Raw genomic sequence first — 6,449 nt, 5'->3', positions numbered from 1 at the left:
AGCCAGAGAAACTATGGCAGTGAAATTTAGCATGACATAGCAGCATATTGATAAAAAAAATGCCAGGAATCCATAGCGGAACGGGTGATGCCGTGTAAAAGGAATGTTAATTATTATTATTATTATTGTTATTATTATTATTATTATTATTATTATTATTATTATTATTAGTAGTAGTAGTATTATTATTAGTATTATTAGTATTATTATTAATTTGTACCCCGCCCATCTGTTAAATACTGACATAGAAGCTTTAGCACAATAACCAAGGAAACTAACACAGTAATCCTGTCTGAATGCAACCTCCGCATAAGGCAGCTTCCTTGAAGAAGAAGAAGAGTTTGGATTTGATATTCTGCTTTATCACTACCCTAAGGAGTCTCAAAGTGGCTAACATTCTCCTTTCCCTTCCTCCCCCACAACAAACACTCTGTGAGGTGAGTGGGGCTGAGAGACTTCAGAGAAGTGTGACTGGCCCAAGGTCACCCAGCAGCTGCATGGGGAGGAGCGGGGAAGCGAACCTGGTTCACCAGATTACAAGTCTGCTGCTCTTAACCACTACACCACACTGGCTCTTGTGTGTTCCTAATGTATTTATAAAACAAACACTCTCAGCCATGCTGGGCAGAGCCTAGAAGACCTCAGAGGGCAGCCCCTACCATTTCCTCCTAGGGTGGGAGGTGGCCAGCGGTGCCTCCTATTCACTGAGAAGCTGCTGTGGAGGCAACATGGGGCAGGGCAGCAAATCTGGCCTCCGAGGAGCCATTTGCAGCTGCTACTGGCACCACAACATGCCCTGGGCACCAATATACACATGCCACTACAAGATTGCTGCTGCTTCCATCATCTGCCACTCTCTACGTCAGGCACAGGCAAACTCCAGCCCTCCAGATGCTTGGGACTACAATTCCCATCGTCCCTAGCTAACAGGACCAGTGGTCAGGGATGATGGGAATTGTAGTCCCAAACATCTGGAAGGCTGGAGTTTGCCTATGTCTGCTCTAGGTGGTGATTTTTGTGTGTGTGTGGGAGCTCTGGGCTGTTGAGCACTGGTCTTCACGTCCAAGCCTCTGCCCTTGCTGCACCACATCCTGACGGCGCATAAGTGATATTGAGCTGAGGAAGCGGCAGGGTTAAGCAGCCTCTCTGAGTGCCCTTCTTCCCCCAGGTGGAAAACAAAACAGCCCCCATCGCCGTGAACGGGATGGTAAGCCCTTGTGGATGAGTGGTCCTCCAGTATGCTGCTACCACGACTGACGTCTCAGATAGCGAGGGCCTCTCGATTTGCAGAACGCTTTCTGTCGAGATCAGCCATCTCGCTTCTGGTTCCTAGACTCGCTTCTGCAAATTACAGCACACTTCCTTCAAACAGAAATTGAGCCCAACCCCAGCAGTGGTACGCGTTGGACCCTGAGCTGGAAGAAATCCTGGTGCCAAGGAAGATGTCAATCTCCCCCCTTGAAAGCTGGCTGATGGTCCATTATGTCCTCCCTAAAGGTGGAGGCACCGTCAATGTTTATGAGAAGCTACACTATGAACCCAACCATCAGTATGACCTCCCCCATCTTCCCAAGGTGCAGAGGCTGAGGATGACAGCAAAGAGCGGGGAGGCGAGCTGAACCGGGGCAAAATGGAATGCAAGAACGTTCTGAAGATCCGGATAAGGAAGATTAACAGACACAAGTACAGGAAGTTTTTGCGGGAGAAGGTCAGGGAAGGTCGGCGCCGGTGGAAACAAAAAGGGTTTGAATGAGATCTGGAACGTGTCTGGAGGAGAGCCGGACTGAGGAAGGCTCCTGAGGGATGGACGGCACCCAAGATATATCTCAAGAATGTGAAGTCCGATTGACATCGCCATGAGGTTTTATTTTTTTTTTAATTAAACAATATTTAAAGCAAAAAAGAAGAAAGAAAAGAAAAGAAAGAAAGAACAAAACAAAATTGCAGAGGAAGGAATCGCAGTGCTCCGCTCCATATGCAGTTTGAGCCGCAGAGAACAAAAAGTACTTGGAGAGGGCCCAGCGGTACTCCAGGGACATGTCATGTCCTTGGAGAGGATGTGGCAGAACACTGGACAGTTCTTGTATGTGTATTGTGTGGTTGTGCATAGAAGGAGATGGCTCTGAGCAATGTAATTGAGTCAACCCTGGACCAAAATGTTCTCATAGTCTAAAGCAGTTTGGTTCAGATTCATCACTAATTTTTAGCGTTAGCTGCTGACAAAAGCCTGTCACAATCTTCATCCGTTAAATCCTTTACAACAATGGAATCTTAATTGCACCCAAAACAATAGGATCAATTTCCCTTTTTAATGGTGCTCTGTGCAGCGTCAGGCATAAAAAAGCCTCTTCTGAGGCAACGCTGGCCAAATTGTTATGAAGGGAGAGATTCGGTTCTAATTTCAAGTGAACCGGCTTATGTGCCCATGAAACATGTTGCTTTGACAGATAACCTCTCGAAACACCCACAATCCTAAAATAAAGTCTGTGTTATCATTTGTTGTCCCACAAATCTATACTATGAGCAAATCCCTTCTCCCCTACTTTTTACTGGCGAGGCAATACGGTAATCATCTTGTTTCCACATCCATTGCTAGGATACATTTTAAATTTGGAAATGTAGTACATTGTTTTCAAGAGTTATCAGAAAACTGAGAGGTAGAGCCAATATCTGGTTTAACAAACGGTGGTGGTGGTAATAAGAAAATGCGTTTATATAGTATCTGTTCATACGGATTGTACTGTATTTTTTCTTTATATTGAATTAAAAATATGAAATATTTTATCTGAAAAAATAAAATAAAATAAGCCTTTGTGGTATGGCATGTGATGGAATTTGCACCACAATCTACTTGTCTGAGGTTTGTTTTTTGTTTTTGTTTTTTTTGAAGTCCAGCCTTCGCATTTTTGAATCTTGAGCAGAAGAGAAGTCTAAATTTTGGGCATGTAATTGAGTAGGACTGGTTCCTGGCTCCCAGAAGTCCCTTCTAAAATACTAGATACCTACAGTGATGTCTCTTGGGGATTAATATTGCCTGTTCCATGCTGTCTTCCTGTATGCTCAAAGTCTGCATTGGTAAATAGATATCTCAGCACACTAAAGTCAGAAAGGAATTGCTTTCACTTGCTTTCCAGTACAGTAGCTGTATTGGTCTGTCGTACTAATAAAGAAACAACCCCCATATATTGATTGGATAACAACTCCAGGGAATCCACTGGGACTTATTTCTGAGTAGGCCTGCATAAGATTGGTAATTCTAACCTGAGGTAGCAAAGGTGAAAATTGAAGCAAGACAGTCTTTAATCTTGATTAGTAATCCAGAACACTTTTCAATGTTTTTATACGCCATTTTGAACTTTTTTAGTTGAACATTTTAATGTTCTGTTTTATATTGTTGTTAACCTTTTAGAGGTTTCCTTACAAGCAAGCAGTAAGTATTTTTTTAAAAAATATATATATTTAAATATAAATCACCATGCGGATTAATGCAGAAACAGCCTTAAACCAGTAGCTTGTGGCAGTGAATCCCATAATTTGATTTTGCTTCCCTGTTATGGAGAGTATTTATTCTCTCTTCCCCCCCCCCTCTCTCTTTGCCAAAGATGTTTATAGATCCGGCACCTGACTTCTCTCACTGCCAACCAGTTAAAATGTGCCTCTGGCAGGCTTTCCTCCTTAGTGACAGTTTCAAACGCCTCAAGACAAGCCACCACGCTGACTGTCAGATTTTGTCAAGTGGCCGACATCAGCGGTACAACAGAACATATTTTATTCCGAATAAAGATGTGCAAAATTATGGAGCTAGATGTTAATACACAGGTTGGATGTGGAGAGGGGCAGGGAGGGAAAAAAACAACCCCAAAAAATCTTATTCCCAAATAACAGAGTCATTTTGCAACCCATCCTGGGTGCTGTTGTTGTTGTTTTCTGCCTTTTACATCTGTCAAATAACAACAGTAAAACTTCTGCCCCCTTTCAAGATATCTGTCATCGTTTTATCTTAAGCCAGAAAAGATTGAATTCTGGGAGATCAAAACAGCAGATCTGATAGTTTCTATCCTCAGCAAGTGCTTATCAAGGGTTGTTTCAAGCAAAACAAGTACCATCCCCTCCTATTCCCCAATAGGGGTAAAATAAAAGTAACAAATAAATAAATAAACCCAAACACTTAATAAAAATAAAAGTGGAACAAGTAAACAAGGCCTTGGAGTATTCTGTCTGCTGCTTGTCTCTGTCAGGCCTTCACAATTTATGACCCATCAGGCCAATTAAATTTTGGTGTATAAAATCTTGTATGGTGTAGAGCAGCGATGTCCAGCCGGTTGACTGCAAACAACAGGTAGATCCCCGGTCAATCGCGGGATTGTTATCGATCGCTGGATGAATAAAGCTGTGGAATAAATCTCTCCGCCCCCGCGCCCCCTCTTTCTGTCCTTGTGCCGCGAAGAGTGGGCGGTCGTTAGGCGTCTGTTTCTGGCAATTGTTGATATGATAGTTTGCTTTAGCAGTGGGTGCGTTTATTACTGGCTCATTTATAGCTTAGCGAAGTACAGTGGTACCTCGGGTTACAGACACTTCAGGTTACAGATGTTTCTGGTTACAGACTCCGCTAACCCAGAAATAGTACCTCGGGTTAAGAACTTTGCTTCTGGATGAGAACAGAAATCGCACAGCGTCAACGGCAGGCCCCATTAGCTAAAATGGTACAAGAATGCTAAAACAACAAGAAATCAACAACAACCTCAGAAAAAAAAGGTTACACAAGGGAACTTCGCAATGTGCGAAGCAAACAGAATGTGCCATTCAACAGAAGAGATTTACGCTTCCTAATTACTAAAGTGCAAAATTTAAGTTCTTAACCCGAGGTACCACTGTATGTCATTCCCCCTAAGAAAAGCTGCACAACTGTGTTCAATCCCCCCTAAAAACGCTCAACAGCTCTTGCCAATCCTTCCCCAGAAAGCTCAACAACTCTGGGCAATCCACCCACCCCACCCCACGCATGCTCTTCCTTCCTCCAATGACAATGGGTAGATCACTGCCAGTTTTTTAATACTGGGAGTAGATCACAGTCTCTTGGGAGCTGGACGTGCCTGGTGCAGTGAAAGTAGATACGGACATTTTTTTCTCCCTCTCTTATCAAACCAGAATTTGGGGTCATTGATTGGTTTTTGATTTGCTTTACTTATATGCTACTTTCCCACAAGCTGTGCCCAAAGCACTCACAGCAAACATGTTCTGGGCCCAGGGGTAACCTGAGAACCGCAGTCCAGGTCCGGTCCAGAATCTGAAGGTTCCGCTAGGAGTCAGTCCGACAGGGTCAAGGCAGGACATGAGGCAGGAAACCAGGCAAGGACAGGTACAGGATCTCAGGCAGGATCTGGCATATAGCAATGTTGCTCCCGCAACCTGGGGCGGGGCCTGACAGCCTTTTATCTTTGTCGGGGTAATGGCCAGTCCTGATCCCCTGGTGACTCACCTCCCTGTCTCGCCCAAAGGCAAGCACTCCTCCTGCGAGTACTCAGGTCTCTCCTTCTCTCAGACCTTACTCTGCAGCTCAGGAGATGTTGGTGGGTTACTAGACCCAGAGGCCGCCTCACCCTCTCCTGACCCAACTGGTAGCGGAGCAGCTGTAAGTGATGGCCCAGCTGAAGGCAACAAGGTCATCCCCGCATCTGGAGCCAGGGCAGGCTCAGGCCCCTGACTCGGCTCAGCTGGTGTTTGTTGCACTGGAACCTGTGCAGACTGGGACTCTTCAGGATCAGGCCCCAGACTTGGTTCAGATGATGCCTGAGGCAAAGGATCCGGTGCAGACTGAGATTCCTCTGGTTCCAAGTCCAAGCCCAAGTCCCAGGTCATCACAAAACATTCAGAACATCAAAATAGAAGGATTTGGAATTACAAATACACAAAACACAGAACATGTCAGTAAATTCAAAACTGACAAAAGCCAACAATTTAGCAAACACAGAATGAAATCAATATTACCCCTCCCCCCCAAAACCGTATGCAATCTAGGCTTAAGTACATAAATACAAAGCAAAAATGAAAGTGTTAACCAACAATAAAGTTTCTGGTGCAAGTCTTCCTATACTCCAAGGAGTATAGGAGGGAAGGGGTAGATGGCATACAGCTGGCTCCTAAATCTCTGCTTCAGAGGAGAATGCCAACTAGGGCCGTCTTTAGCATATGTGCTGCCAGGGTGCAAAGATCTGTCCAGCGTCCCCAAATTTTTGGGGAGAGGGGAAGCCACAGTTGTTGACTGTTTTTTTAGGGGGGAAATTGCAAGAACTGCTTTTGTTTCCTGACTCATCGGAAATATTTGACGCTATGGAGTAACAAGGCGACAGAAGAGAGGGGCTTTTCACTGCCGTAGATCGAGAGAGACCAGTATACAGTAGGTCAGGCTTCCTCAACCTCAGCCCTCCAGATGTTTTTGGCCTACAGCT

The 6,449-nt window shown here is 44.6% G+C and overlaps 1 pseudogene across 1 annotated transcript; it reads left to right on the top strand.

Annotated features, from left to right (window-relative positions):
• Window positions 1–1,184: 1,184 nt before the first annotated feature.
• Window positions 1,185–1,904, top strand: LOC308597941 (small ribosomal subunit protein mS38 pseudogene; annotated as a pseudogene). The gene has a single exon. The product of its transcript is annotated as a small ribosomal subunit protein mS38 pseudogene (transcript).
• The last annotated feature ends 4,545 nt before the right edge of the window (window positions 1,905–6,449 follow it).

The sequence above is a fragment of the Podarcis bocagei genome (assembly GCF_964188305.1).
Source record: "Podarcis bocagei genome assembly, chromosome: 11".
NCBI classification, from domain to species: Eukaryota; Metazoa; Chordata; class Lepidosauria; order Squamata; family Lacertidae; genus Podarcis; species Podarcis bocagei.
The sequence above is the reverse complement of the archived record's forward strand: the minus strand, read 5'-3'. Positions and strand labels throughout refer to the sequence as shown.